This window comes from Filicampus tigris, chromosome 5 (assembly GCF_054856515.1).
Source record: "Filicampus tigris isolate MCC_2025a chromosome 5, RoL_Ftig_1.0, whole genome shotgun sequence".
Taxonomy (NCBI): Eukaryota; Metazoa; Chordata; class Actinopteri; order Syngnathiformes; family Syngnathidae; genus Filicampus; species Filicampus tigris.
In genome coordinates, this window is record NC_141221.1 from 24,182,966 (window position 1) to 24,199,470 (window position 16,505).

Here is a 16,505-nt window from a genome sequence, read left to right on the forward strand (position 1 = left end):
AAGTACATTCAAATACTGATGACACAGCAACAAAAGTAAACGGCAGTTGACTATCTTATGAAAGGATCATTTGACAGGAATGAGCGGTCACCAAGAGAAATCTTCCATTATATCACCTGAGCCATTTGGTTCCAGCCATTTAAATGTACTTGGTCAGCATATATGAATTAGTCCCCACGGTGATTGGATGGCTTTTCCGAGTGCACTTGTCCTATGCAATCCGTGTTGTTGTTGGGTACCCTTGACTCCAAGGCCTGTATTCCAATCATCCGATCAAAGCGCCTCCACTCATTCCCTTTATATGTGGTGCTTGATTACTAGACATGGGGAAAACAGAAAGCAAAACATTACGATAGTCAATGATTGTCTCAGAGTCACTCATGGGTAGAATGGGCCGTATCTTAGCAATAATGCGAAGATGAAATAAATGCAGTTCTAGTCTGGTTCTTAATGTACAGACGAAGGGAGGGACTCAAATTCAACTTCCAGATTTTTTGCTGAGTCACTTTGGTCAAGGTAATTTTATCAAAACTCAGAGTGGTGTCCTTAAACAGGTGTAATCACCAGTTTTAGGCCTGGTACGCACATGAATTCAATCTGGCTGTTTTGTCCCGATTATTTCCCTTCCTGACCAAGGACATCAAATGCTCAACTATCTTATGTTTAATAACATTGTCCTAAGATTATCTTTTGGTCTGAGGCATGATAAGAGTGTTTTTGTGTTTCTGATATTTTGCAGGTTATGCGCATTGTGCAATCAAACCGTGCGGCTGTAATGTCATAATTCACCAATCGTAATTAAGATGTTAAGGCCGATCGCGGGCGGGAAGGGTATCCAAGTCAAGGGTGGAGGGTCGCTGCCGGACCGGCAAAAAATGGTAGTGTAGAAGTGAAGTGTTTTATGTCCTCATTCCATGCCATTGAACATCATTCGAGGTCATTCAACTTCATTCAGTATCATTCAACTTCATTCATCTTCATTCAACTTTATTCCACTTTAGTCAGCTTCATTGTAACGTATTCCGCAGTTTCTTTTAGCTTCCTTCGCCTTCACACGCAATTTCTACAGAAATTGCATTCTCTAATTTATATTAATGTTTATTTTTTATTTTTTCAAACTTTGATTTAAAGAAAGGCACCAAATGTAATCGCTTCGTTTGGACCAAAGATTTTTTTAGATTACGTGTGATTTTGATCATTTATTTAAAACAGTATTTAAAACTTTTGGAGAACATTCTCTGACTCAGTCGCCTGCTGCCATTACAGATTTGGACTTGAGTAGCGACGGATGTTGATAAAATTGGTAGTAAAAATTAATAAACTGTTTTCCCCTCCAACTTCCTCCTGCCACCTCCTGTCTTCACAGCTTGGCCAGCTCCACTGCGAGGCTTGAATCAGAACGAACTTCCCAAAGCTCATCCATTCAGAGGACAATCAGAGAGAGTAAATTACCAGTGTACAAAATCAAATTGGTGCTTCAAATTGTGTTAGTCAAAAAGCCACATGTTAAACTTTTTAGAAACTTCAGCCAGTTGTAAGGAGTGGTGGTGAGCTGAGGGGATAATTAGTCATGAACCGGTGTTTTTGGATAGCCGAAGGAGCAAAGACTTCTTGATATTCCACAAGCCGTTGTTTAATTTGCAACAAAACAATACTTCCCCAGCATACCACGCGTTATTAAGAGCACAGCAGTCGGGTACACCCGACCGAGTCCATGACAAAAGGTGCACTGAAGTTCAGGGAAAAAGAAGTGACTAACTGACATAATAAACCAACGAGGCACCACCGTGTGGTGAGACACCATACCACAATAACTGACTGTTACATGTCATGTCGTCATCTTACGAACCGCTTATCCTATACAGGGTCGCGGGGAGGTGCTGGAGCCTATCCCAGCCGTTTTCTGTTAAAAAGAACGTTTTTTCTTCCTGTAATGGCTTTGTTATATGCATTTTTGCCTTACTGTAAGGGGATTGTATGTTATTTTTAAAATTTAATTTTTAGTTATTAGTTCATTCATAATGAGCAATTTTGCCAATGTTGGGTTCTGCGAGGCATCGCTGCACTTCTAAATCAAACCTATTTGTCACTGGAGAAGAAGAAGGAAAAAAAAAAAAAAAAAGCCTCTTTCAGAGGTCCAACCGACTGAACAATAAAAATTTATTACGGAGGCCTTCAAGCTTCCGGCTTCCATTTATTCAAAGCTATCGAAAAAATAACCTCATTCTTAAAAATTGTCTTGTGTTTTTTTGTATTATGTATACTCTGTAGCTCGGAGCTGGTGCTTTTCATGGTGGAAATGTTTTCCGAAGGAGTGATTTTTGACGGCCATTATTTTCAGTTTTTTATTTGAAAATGTTTAACAGTGAGACGGTATGACAAAGAAGAAAATATATACATTCCGCAAGACAATTTAACTACTGCAATATCGAATTGACTGTTGAAGAAATTTTGCAGCAGTAATCAATAATCCAATAATGAGTCTGCTACGCAGATGTAAGTTTAATGAAGCAAGCTGGCCAGCTGGCGGACCTACCAACATTGACTGCATTCATGTGGGTGAGCTGACCTTGAGCAATGTAAAAGGTCTGTCTTTTAGACAGCAAGGTCAAAAGGCTGAGACAGTAACTGGAACTGGTAACAGTAACACGGCTGCTGGCGGCCGTGATAGCCAGGACTGGCCCGGAAATACACCGGCCATTCGGGAAAATACATATATAATGCTGAAATTCCTGATGGCCACTCCGCCCCTGTTGGTGGCACATATTTCAGCCCGTACGTCCGGCTGACCAATGCATCACACTGGTTGGTCCGCCTGGGGCGTTTGCTGGCCGGCCAAAGGAAGGAATGTGAAGCAGCATTTTTGGGCCATTGATGAAAACATTAAGTCCAAGTACCGTTTCAACATGACTGATGTTCCGTGGTAGGTGTGCGCAAGGCTCGCTATCAGCAGCTCCTGTCTGGACTCCATTCCTGGCTCATTCCATTCAGCACAAATCATCAATAATATAAAGACAGAAAATGTACACAAGTAGTATTGTGCAATATGAGTTCATGCAGGTATGCAAGATACACCAATACATACATAAGTGTGTATATATATATATATATATATATATATATATATATATATATATATATATATATATATATTTATCAATGCAGCCACTGGTTGCTCTGGAAACCTTAATCACGTGATCAAAAACATTGACGGCGTCAAAAGGGGGTTGGATTAACTTTGAAAATAACGCGCTAGATTGACAGCCCTAATATATATATATATATATATATATATATATATATATATATATATATATATATACATATACACACACATACATACATATTATTGATGCACTCAGTGAAATGGGCATAAAGCCAGTTTCCACAGTCAAAGGACGTTATTGAAACAACGAAGTAGATAATGATGGATTAGAACAGCGACAGGATCATTCTGTTCTAAATGAGGCTACTGCGCTTTCAAGAATGTGGATGGATGGATAGAATAGATGGATAGATACGTAGATATTCACTTTTGCACTAGTTGCCACAATGACAACACAACTATGGAAAGCAGGAATGCCAAAAATAGTTTAAAAATAATGATTGTTTCTAAATATCAAGTATATCAAGTGTTTTGCCCTGCGATTGGTTGGCAACCAATTCAGGGTGTCCCCCGCCTGCTGCCCAAAGACAGCTGGGATAGGCTCCAGCACTCCCCGCGACCCTTGTGAGGATAAGCGGCATAGGTAATGGATGGATGAATCAAGAGTTTTCCCCTTTTCCTCTTATCTACCTCCCATTTTTTCCCTTATCTTTTTTTTTTAAATACAGAAATAAAATTCACAATTCCCTGCAGGATTTCAATTAAGGCAGGCCTTATGGAGGGGCATAACAATAGGGATGGCAATACACTTAGGGCCATTGTATAATGAAAACTGATTGATGGGACAATAACTTGTAAGCACCACCAATCTTGTGAACAGCATGTCTTCGGAAAGAGATGAGACAGTGATATGTGGCAAACAAGATGGCTTTTTAAGAGGTAGTTATGCAAAACATCTAATACCAAGAAATATACCCCATGTTTACTCCCCACCTTATTACACACACACGCACAAACAAATACACTAGCAACCAGCCGAGTCATGGTATTGTCTCAGAGTGGAAAATCTTTTTCTGAGAGTAACTGTAGAGTGCTTTACTAAAGTGTAGGAATAAAATGCGCAGAAAAAAATAATGTAGTTTTGTAATGTATTATCTGGGGATTTAGTTTTTCATTACGTAATTAGATGGCTTCACTAGGATGAAAATGCTGTATGTAATGTTATTTATTAAACAGCTTTACAATGGACGATATAATGCATGCTGTGGCCTATGGTTGTTTGTATCAGTTTTTAAAATAAGATATAGTAGCATAAGTGTTTAACCAATAATTTAGTAACAGGGTGGTCATAAAACTGCATGTGCCTTATGATCGCTTTCAAGTTGATTTACTATAATTTGATTTCCATGTGAGGTATGAGTAAACTGAAAAGAGTTTATTTTGGCCAAGCTTTATGTTGGACGTGTTCACTATTTGTGGTCTCATCATATTAATAACGGATTCAGCAGCTCCCCTGAGTGTGTGCCAGTTTGTCTTCCTGACATTTAGCTGTGTCCTCTATTAGCCCCTCCATTTCTCCAGGGAATCCACTCACTTAATAGTCACGACTAGGCACACTGCACAAATCAATGTCCAAAGCTCTGCCAGCAGAGTTTTCAGACTCAAACAAGTTGTTTCTATTGTTGCTCTTTTTCCTTCAGACTAAAATAACTAGGCAATAGGAGGCAGAGGGGCTGGGAAAATATGGACACAGAGATAAAGTCTGACTGTTTTAGTTCAAGCAAGTATGTATACTATGAGCATTATTTTGGGCCTACCGCAGGGAAAGAACTATCACTAATTGCTGCAAAGCGGACACTGGCAATGCTTAGTGGTGCTAAGCAACCTATATTAATATTCCTCATACTTATTATGGCCGTTATGCTAACAGGGTCACCAGCTCGTGCAAGTCCAAAGCAGCCACTAAGACACTTCACTGCGTTTTACAAAAATGACTTATTAACAATGACTTGTTGTACCATCAATCTGTAGCTAATCTAACAAAAAGACTTTAGGATGGACCAAGGCAAAAAAAGGCAAAACAATTTTCACCAGGAAAAGTAAACAAACTGAAACCAAAACGCGATTTGCTTACTTTTCCTGCTAACATAAACAGGACAAAAAGGTTTTTTGTTTAGATTGTGTCTCCACCGTGTCTATGCTGCAGACCCGTGTCTATGCAACTTCCAGACCCTCATCCTCATATCGGGGGACCTCAGACCTCAGACCTCTCTCTCTGTCTGCCACTCTCTCAATTTCACACAGTGTGTGAATTGCCTCACAAGAGACTATAGCATACTGAACCTAATGTATGCTAATATCAGATATGCATGCACGTGCACTCCCCTTCCCACTCTTGGGCATTTCTGATCACAGCCTTGTCGGTCTGCAACCAATACCAAATGCATATGAAAAGGCTACCATGTTTTTGTGATATACAGAAAATATACTTGGACAAATAATTGAGTTATAATTTATCATTGCAAAACTTTTTTCCACCATGAATGTGACAGGCAGCAGCTCCAGCCTCCTGTTCCAACAGATTCTCCTGTTCCCTCTGATCTGGCTCATCTGTAAATAGAAATCAAAATAAAAACAGAGTGTGAGTGTGTGGTAATAAATAAAGTGTGTGTGTGGCACAGCGACCAACCTTTCCTCTCGTTTGATGAGGATGCCGGTGAGGTTCCCGCCACCCCGGGACCCTCCTCCTGCACCTCTGTACTCTGCGCTACTGTCTTCCTCGACCGCTCGCTCCATATTCCCACTTGTCTCTCTCGGGGACACGAAGGGGTCGAGAAAAAAGAGGACCGCAGAGTAATTCCATTTTTTCCCAGGGATTGCAGCCGCTCCAGTCCTTTTTCCATGTAGCTCTGTTCTTTTTTTTTTTTAGGTTGTGTTATACAGCTCGGGATGTTCCACAGGTGTCAACAATTATGCTCTGCTCCATTGTTCTGTCAAATCTCTCCACAAAAACCCGCCTCTACAGGACGCTGTATGTGACGTACTGCGTTCCCGAAGCTGATTGGCTGTCGTGAGGCGAAAAAGGTTTTTTTTTTATAAAACTTTAAAAAACATTCTAATCTAATGTATGTGTGTCTGTATATGCACAACAGCATTTAGAGACAGTAATCCATGCCTTCATTCTGCTCAACTAGATTACAGTAACACACTTTATGTTAGAGTCAGCCAGTCCTCCTTCAAGCGTCTCCAGTTGGTCCAAAACGCTGCTGCTTGCCTCCTAACTGGAGCTCGTATTTAGGAGCACATAACTCCAATTCTGGCCTCCTTTCGCTGGCTCCCTGCACATTTTACAGTTCGTTTTAAGATTCTTTTATGTCTCTTCAAGTCTTTAAATTCTCACCCCACTTTACCTGTCTGAGCTCCTTCACCTCTACGTACTTGCAAGAGTGCCTCAGGTCACTCTACCAGACGCTACTGGAGGTATACAAAGGACTAAGCAGCGGCTCAGAGAGGATCAATGGAAACCATTGCCAGTCCCTCCCTTTGAAATGGCTTCATAAGTTGACATACCCCCTACAAGGGTATGCCAACTTGTGATGTCTGATTTGTATGCAGCTATGGTTGTTTTTAAAGTGCTCTATAAACAAACTTGAGCGTAATAGAGTGCTTCGGTTGAGCACTCGAGACTCACCGCCTACATCCCTTTGTGTTGAAAGCAATAGTTCCTTTCATCACTTTGATGTTGCCATAGCAATTTCAATACGAGAGCAGCTGTGTGGATGGCAAGAGGTCTGTCTAAAAAGGAGCGGCAAATAATTCCTTCCGTCTAAAGCTCTACTGTTACGCCTCTGATGTGCCTGAGGAAGCTGTAGGGAGTTTGTTTTGTTGATAGCATATTGTAGGAAATGAAAACATAATAGCACCTGTCACACAGTATAATGATATTATTTGGAATTCAGGTTGACAGGCAGCTTAGCTGTTGTAAAATATGTGTGTGCGCTTTGGCTGTGACATGACAAACCACCTACTGTGCCTCCTTCAGCAGCTAAGATGCAAACTCTCTCTCATACCCACACGCACAGACGCAGCAACGCACACACGCATAGACAGGAGCATGCACACACACACACAGTCTTTCTCATCTCTATGCACCTGTGCAGGTCAGGCTGGAAAGAGAAAAAAGAGAAAGAGAAAGTTCGACCCACTGTGTGAAGTTCAGCAACAACGTAAATCAACGTAAGTCTTTTCCGCATTACAGAGGCTGTTCAGCTTTAGTTGCTTTTTTTTGTGATTGATGTTGGCTAGTCAGAGTCAGTGTAAAATAAGAATGCAAACACAATTCGGAACTGTGAATGAAAAGTGTAATCACTTATCTTAAATAGTCGAGGACATTAACACATTGACACCCTGATATTTTGGCACTGAGCACATAAAACAACCACTGCACAGTAAACGGCAGATAACAGTGGAGGCAGGAATAGATACAAAGCACATTTCAAAACATTGATAATCATACAGAAGATACACATCAGATTTCAGTTTCAAACAACAACAAATAAGTTATTACAGGAACTTGCTACATTGCTTTGATGACAAAAAGCATGACACAGACACAACGCAACAGTTGCAGCATCTGAGTGAGCATCTCAACATGCTTGGCTGCGTGTCTAACTCAGGGGTAGGCAACTCCGGTTCTCGAGCGCCGCCGCCCTGCCTGTTTTAGATGCGCTACTCCTCCAACACACCTGATTCAAATGATCAGGATCGTCACCAGGCTTCTACAGCGCTTGCCGATGAGCTGATCGTTTGAATCAGGTGTGCTGGAGGAGGAGAACTTCTAAAACAGGCTGGATAGGGGCCCTCGAGGACCCGAGCTGCCGAGCCCTGGTCTAACTGCACAGGCACGTTTCACATTTACTGCTCTGACACATGTAGAGTACATTGCACAGAATGCGGTCACCACTAAATTGTTCTGTCGAAATGTGTGAGCTCGCAGATTGAAAGGGGAAGTCAACCAAAACATTTTTTTCCAGAATATGCTCTATTCAGGCCCACTAGTTGAGGCATTCTGATCAGGGATAGACCGATTATGGGCCTGGCAGATTATCGGCTCCGATATTCCGTATTTTGATGAATAACAGCATCGGCCGTTTTTAAAAATCTGATGGCCGATAATAAATCAATTTAAAACTGTGTCAACGTCAAGGAATTATTTATTTAAATTTGCACAGTTAACTTTATAAGAGATTCTACTGGCCCTGCATGGGAACAATCTGAACTTTTGGGTTTTGTTTGAAATCAAAACAAAGATAAGTACAATTATAACATTTCATTTAGAAATGTTGGAGGACTTCATTTACTGTAGAAAACTGGAGCTATTGTTTAAGTTTTCATTGAACTTTTGAAGACATGCTGATGACCCTGGGAGCTCCCTGAACTTTTTGCTTGAATTTTACACCAAAGATTTATATTGGCAAACATTTATAACAATAATAACATCATCGCTGTCCTGTGAAAAACACTTATGTAATGTACGTTTTTTAAAATGTTTGTATTTTTACGTGAATGGGGTTTCTGCGGTACAGACATCCCATTAACATCCATCCATTATCAATACCGCTTGTCCTCACAAGGGTCCCGGGGCGTGCTGGAGCCTATCCCAGCTGTCTTCGGGCAATAGGCGGGCAACACCCTGAATTGGTTGCCAGCCAATCGCAGGGCACACAGAGACAAACATCCGCACTCACAATCACACCTAGGGGCAATTTAGAGAGTCCAATCAACTTACCATGCATGTTTTTGGAATGTGGGAGGAAACCGGAGTACCAGCCGGCCACCGTGCCGCCTCCCATTAACACGACAATTAATAATTAATTAATTAATTAAAATCTTCACAGGACAGTGGCGATATGCTTAAGGACGTTTCAACAAAGTTAAGAGTTTAATCTTTTTTTTTTTTTTTAGATTCTGATGCCAATATTTTCCTGAATATCAGAGCCTCATTGACTCCTAATAATCGGTATCGGCCCTAAAAAAAGAAACATTGGTCTAGCTGTAACTCTGATTAATATTGCATTTGTGGAATATGAGTTAAGCAGCAAAATGCACCCGCTTTTAGTCATGGAAAGGGGGCGGCCATTTTGTCACTTCTGTCGATTGGAAATGACATCACAGTTGCTTAGGGCTTAGATAACAACCAAACGTGGCTCAGCTTCATGAAACAGGTGGGATAGCTAAAAACGGGTGGATTTCTCATAATCCACAAACGCAATATTAATCACAATGCCTTGTTTCAACTAGTGGGCCTGCATTGAACCTATCCTGTAAAAAATATGTTAGGGTTGACTTCCGCTTTAAGGATAGAACACAGTTTTTAAAACAAGAGGGCTAGAGGGCTAATGGCCTAGGTGCAGGCCTGCACTGATTCCTAACAGCACCCTTTACACAGCAGCACTCGTAGAAGATGACAACACCTGCTCATATAGTCACATCATGCACACATAAAAATAATGCATCGTTTGTCACAAAAATGGCTTCACTTGAAAAATGATTAGATTTATTGTAAATACTGCTACCAAGCCAAAATATCATCTCCCAGAATGTCGCACATTTCAATTACTCTTGTGATTATGGAAAGAGTTATGATGGAAGATACCTATTCCCATGTCTTTATATACAGTAGACCCTATGCATTCTTACACCAAAGAAGTGTGATTTTCCTCTCAGGAATCAGTCAATAAGTATTCCGCACACCATAGATTAATTATCCATTGCAATACATTTACAGTATTTCTATTTCGAATATTTCAAAGTGAGTTCTCTCTACTGCACATGAGCAGCATTTCACATTCAAAGTAGATTCAGTTAAAGAAGTGAACACCGGGAAGCCGGGTATAATTTTGTGTTTTCACCTAGTGATACATTCATATTGCACGGACAGCCCCCCCCACACACACACAAACACACAACCTGGAGAATGCCCCCAAGCCACTGTGTGCATGCGTGTACATATCTACACGTGCGCTCTCCCTGCTTCTGGGCTTTAATTAGCATGATTGGATGGCGAGGGATGGATAGAAACACAGGACGATATGACGCTGATGAGACCATCCACCCTGCAGTGTAGGCTGCCTGGCGCCTTTCCGTAATAAACAACAACCTTTGGAGAGAGACAGCCTACCACAGGCTCATTTAGCCAGCACTCACAAAGTTGATTAAACATTCATTAGAGGCCCAGCATCTTTACCTGTATCACTTGACTTGGCCAAATGATATCAGGAGAACGTATGTATTGAATTGTTTTTCTTGTTTTTGTTTTGACAAGGCTAGAGACCACAGATGAATTATATGATTATTTGCTGATACTCGGCAGTGCTGTCTCAGCTGCTGCAACGCTACAATGGATGGACTTGCAGTACAGTATATCAAATTATACTGAAAATTTAGTCGGTGTGTCAGTGTGTTAGGATTCAAATGCAACTTTATCTGAAATCAGATCAAATTTGTTGGGGAACATTCCCTACTAATTACAGTAATCAGAATCAATAAGCATTTTCACTCCATATAACTTGATATATTGTCGCTGTCCTGTGAAAAACACGTATGTCCAATTTTGGAACTAAACAAACATTAATGTAGAAACACCATTCATGTAAAAATAACAAAAATGAAAAAAATTGACATAAGTGTTTTTCACAGGACAGCGACGATATGCAATCTTAACTCATTCACTGCCAAGGACATATTTATTTGTCTTTTCACAGTCCAGACATTCAATCCAAGGAACTTATTTTTTTTCAAAATTTTTCTAACGTTAGGGTAAAAGTGGGTCTGAAAATGTCTGGCAGTGGATGAGTTAAAAGGGAAGTCAACCTAAACCTAAACATAAAGAATATGTTCTATGCAGGCGCACTAGTTGAAACATGGCATTCTGATTAATATTGCGTTTGTGGAATAAGAGTTAATCCACCCGTTTTTAGCCATCTCAGGGGGCGGCCATTTTGTCACATCTATCGACTGAAAATGACATCACAGTTGCTCAGGGCTCAGGTAACGACCAATCTGGCGTCTGACCTGTTTTCTAAAGCTGAGCCGTGATTGGTCGTTACCTGAGCCCTGGGCAGTTGTGATGTCATTTTCATTCGACAGAAGTGACAAAATGGCCGCCCTGTGAGATGGCTAAAAAGGGGTGGATTTTGCTGCTTAACTCATATTCCACAAACACAATATTGCTTTCAACTCGTGGGCTTGCATTGAACATATTCTTGAAAAAAAAAAGACGTTTGCGTTGACTTCCCCTTGGTGGTGGTAGGCAATTTAGGTATAGAATATGACACAGTATTGTAACCTTTCTTTTCTGACAATAGGCAGCATCAGAACCAATCAAAGCGTGAGTGTCATTAACATGAAGGGAATGTGTTGACAGTGAAGAAACATTCGCCACTTTGAGCAATGATGCTCAATTTAGAGCCGAGAAGCCACTTGCGCCTACCATCTGCATAACGATCAACAAGGAAACAATTCTCATATTTAAGTGCTCATTTAAATGCAGCAACACATGCAGGCAGGAACACTACAATGCCTAACTGAGTCCAAATCCTCAAGAAAGGAGGCATCAAGGGGCAGGTTGGATTCCGAGTCTAATCAGATAACTCTAATTAGAACAACCCTTATGTATTTGTTCTCCCAGTTCCTTCTGTTTGGACTTGTCTGTTAGTCACAAGGCTTGCTTGCCAATCCAGTCATGCAAATGATGCCTTAATTTTGTCACTCAGCCTGATGTACTTCTTCCAACTAAATGCCAAACCAAAAATATCTGGAATGAATAAATTGCTGGCTACAGTTGTGGTTGAACAGGAAAGTTTAAGGGTCACAAAACACTTCAGTGTGTGAAGACTGTAATTACTGTATTGTGTATGTATTTTCTTCTATTTGTATTTTTGTAGCAATTCCTGCACAGCATGTACAAGTGGAAAGAGTGGCCGTATTAAACATGAGCTACACGGCAGAGCAGGAGACAGATGCAGATTTGCTAGTTTGGGACTCTCAGAAGCAGCTCACAAAACGTTAGAGATATTCAGCTCTCGTGAGGAATTTCTCAATAAAACTAAAATGCACTATAACACGTACAGGTCAAATTAATTTGACCTTCCTCTAACTTCTAATGCACATGTCCAACTGTTAAATGTTTCAGTGATTTTATAATATTACCAAAGGGTGTTTGATCCATGACTGACCCAGTAGACTTCCTGGTTCAATTAGAATTGGAATGTAGCCTAAACAGTCTTCTTCACTATGACATCATGAAACCAAGACATCACCCAAAATATATCAAAAAATGTTGGCCAATGAGAGGCATCCTTGAAAATGTAGTGGATTCATGAATCAATTTATGGACGATTTAAAAAAAAAAAAAACTTTCATGAATTTTGCTGTTTAGTTCCAAGAGCAAGTCGCACTACAACACTTCACAGTTGGACATGAACACTCAAAATGTTTCAAGAATGTCACATCTAGTTTAGGCCTACCTGTAAAGAGTGAAGTGTATTTGATGTTCATCCTGAAATTTGACCCAACAGACCTATCCCAAACTTTTTGTGCGTAGTGTATTTATACTGGAACACAGGTAAAAGTTCAGATTAAAGTCAACTTTTCAAATACTTTAGACTGCCGGTCTTAGGGTGCATGGATGTGTAATTGATGTGTAATTGATGCGAACAATATATATGGGACGTGAAGTAAATGTTAAGTTTTATGTTAGTTCTTTTTTTCAGGGTGAACATTAACTAGCCATCATGAAACCTTTTGTGTCGTAAATAACACAGTCAAACAAGAGCTTGCAGTGTACATTTTTAAAGACAAAAAAACCCCCAAAACAACTGGAAAGCCGATTTGGACATGGCACAGAAAAATCAAAGAGGAAGACAAAAAGAACGTTTCTTGTGTAACGTGGTGCGCATACTTAACATTTGTGAAAATTTGGGACATCTGATTGAAAATGCTCGGATAAACAAAAATACTCAGGTGTTCATGTTTCAAATTCCAAATAGTAAAACCTTTTGGAACACACTGTATATGGTGAACCCCTGTTCATCACAAGGGCGCACCCATGATAGGTGATAAGACACGATTAAGGAAAAACTTTTATTTTAAATCTCTTCCACGCGCTTTAAACACATTTAAATGGAAATTTGCAAGCATAAAACTTTATGCTGTAATCGAAAAAAGCCAAATCTACTTTCAAATAACCCGTATGTGATAACACTGTCCTTATTGTACAAAACAAACACCTGAAAACAACACGTATGTACACATGTCCAAAACGCAGGTAAACAGCTACTCTACATGCTGATACAAAAACTGACACGACTACACTGGGCTGTGACAACACAGAAGTAAGCAAACACAATATTTAGCTGAATACCGTTTAATTGGACCTGCTGAATAGCCAACATTACTCTACTTTTGACTGTGGCTGTGTTCTTTGGGTAGACATGTTTGTTTGTCACCTGGGACAAGGTATACCTAATTGAACTTGCCGGACATGAAGCCCAATTCGGATCTTTAAAAAAAAAAAAAATTTGTATGTAGTCGTTCATGTTATAAAAACAAAAGCGACTTCTAAAGTGAACTGAATGTGTCCGTCAAGTGAGACACATGAGCACAAAACACATCATATGGTGCAGTATTTACGGAAGTAAATATGGCCTCGTCCTCGCTCCTCTGTTTACATGCGAGCGCCTCCCACCAGAAATACCATCAAGGATTCAAACACCCTGGCAGAGGAGCGAGGCGGGAGGAGCTAGAAATGTTTTGGGGAAATGAGACAAATCATTACTCCATCTCCTCATTTCATGGCGACGTCTACTAAAGAGGACATCACGTCAATTTCACGCATGACAAATGAACTGTCTGCATGGCTGAATTATTCCTATCACCACAAATGTCCACTTTATGTTTTAACTATGATTAAATCAAGGTTAAATGAAAAATAACACTGTTATTCTTCCCAACAGATGCAAGGATGATCGTGAGTAGTGCATATTTGGCTTTCGATGACATGAGCGTCCATACTGCAGATGATAGAAGATTCCCAGGTTGAATTTGAAAAAAAAAAACGGAAGTGTACTGGTCACTGTGCATGATAAGATCAGATACAAGTTACATATGGGCAGAAAAATCAGAATTGACTTGCAGTGTGAACGTAACCTTACAGTGATGCCATCTAATTGTTAAATAAACAACTGGAAAGCGTATTCTGTAATAAACAAATATAATGAAGCATCACTATGTCATCAAAGTGATTCTACACGGCACCAACGACAGGTTTGCAATAGTAAAGTCTAAGTTGACATCTCACGACAGAAGGTCAGTCTAGCTGCAGTTCAACAATAACAACTGACTTATCCTATTCTGTTACCACGGAGTCGCAGACACGGTTGTGGGCAGCAGAGGTCATTAATTGTACCACTCGATGTGGTATGACTGAATGTCTTTGGCAGAAATTAAGAGTAAAGAAATGGTTTTAACAATATAAACACTTAACACCATCGTCAATATATGTGATACTGAGTGTTGCGATCAGCAGAGTGTGCAGGAACATCCCAGTTGAATAATGTTGCCATTAAGTAACACAACAAAGATCGTCATTCAGGAGTTGTGCCGATTTGCATCTGCTTCTCAGTTTCACATCAGATGACATTGGAATTTAAAACAGCAGCTTTTGTGTGCTGAGAATAGATCAGGAGGCGGACTAGAGGGAGAGCGGGGGGTAATGATGCATTTCAACAGGTGATACTGTAGCTGTATGTGTGTTTTTTGGGGGGGGCGGCTTGCCTAATATGACCAAGCAACAAGTCACAAACCCAAACATGTTGCTTGTTATACGCAAAAGAGGTTTATCAAGTGACAGTGTGTGTTCAGCATTGGTTGATGTGTGTGTCAACCCAGCAGGAATCCAATCTGTCAACTTCCATAAATCCCCCTTTGTATACAGTAAGTCAGCCTGGCGTCCATTAATTAACCTGATTTATGCCTAAAACGATATTTTAACAATGTTTCAGTTACACTTCTGCCAATTCATCAGCAAGATGAATTTGCATGACAAATATCTAGCTCATTTTACACAAGGGTTATACTGTATACCGTAGTGTGTGTGCGTGTGTGAATGTAAGACTGCAGGATGCTAAATTAGCCTGGTGGGCATCCGCAGCTGTCCTTTTCCCGGACTCCAGCAGAGCAAGCAGCCTCTGCTTCCCTTGTCCTTTTACAGTCATTATGCTAAGCAGCATGGCGCAACACGCTGTACATTAGAGCCTCAACTAGAAAAAGACGCACGAGCAAATATTCACAACATTTCTACATAGCTAGGCCAATATTGTCATTACTTTCAACATTGGATTACACACTGACTGAGCAGAAAAGTGAAAGATGCAAATACAGTAGTAAAGCAAAAATCAATAATGACCTAATCCTTCTGATGAATTAAAAAAAAAAAACACTTGTTAAGTCTATTATTTCTTTTTCGTTTCTTCATACATAATAATTAATAACATTTCTGTGACGGGTTTGTGAAAAAGTATAAAAATTATTGAACAGGTTGACTTAAAATTGATGTGCAAGAGCAAGAGGTGGTGTTGGCCCCTTGCAAGAAAATTCACTTTTTTTCCATGGGGGAATTATGTCAACAAGCACCGCATAAACTCATGATTTTATTTATTTCGACTGTCTGGCATGCACTAGCCACAACGTCATGACTATCACATATAACAACCTATTTTACCACACGCGACATGGCTCCTCCTCCTCCTCGCCAGGGGGACTTTTTTACTCGGACTTGCACTGTGTCAGCTGAGCAATTCATCCTCAGACTTGTCAATATTTTGAAGCAGATTTAACGCCTCCTCTACTCTATAAGATTTGTTTTTTTTTTTTTTTTTAATCGATCATGGTGTCCAGCAGCATTTCTCAATGCAACCGCTGGTTGCTATATAAACCTGGTGGCGCCGTCCCAGCGCAACGTGTGTTATATTAAGTAGAGCAGCCAAATTGACTGGCACGATGTAGTTAAAGAAGTAATGACTCATAATTATTTTCATATTGTTTAATACCATAAAATCGCACCGTAGTAATACCGAATTTGGTCAAGAGGCCAGGAGCATCGTATATCTATATAGGCGGAGTAATAACACATCAACATTTGAAAACAGTCAAAATGACTGCTGTCATACTCCTATTGTTAAATGTCAGCAGAGCACACGTATCAATCATTATTTTGTCTTGCATCACACATAACCAACCATCAATTTTCAATGGCGCTTGTCATTATTAGTCTTGAAACCCTGAATTGGTTTCCTGTCGATTCCAGCAAATATTCTGTGTAGGCAAACAACAATTAGGC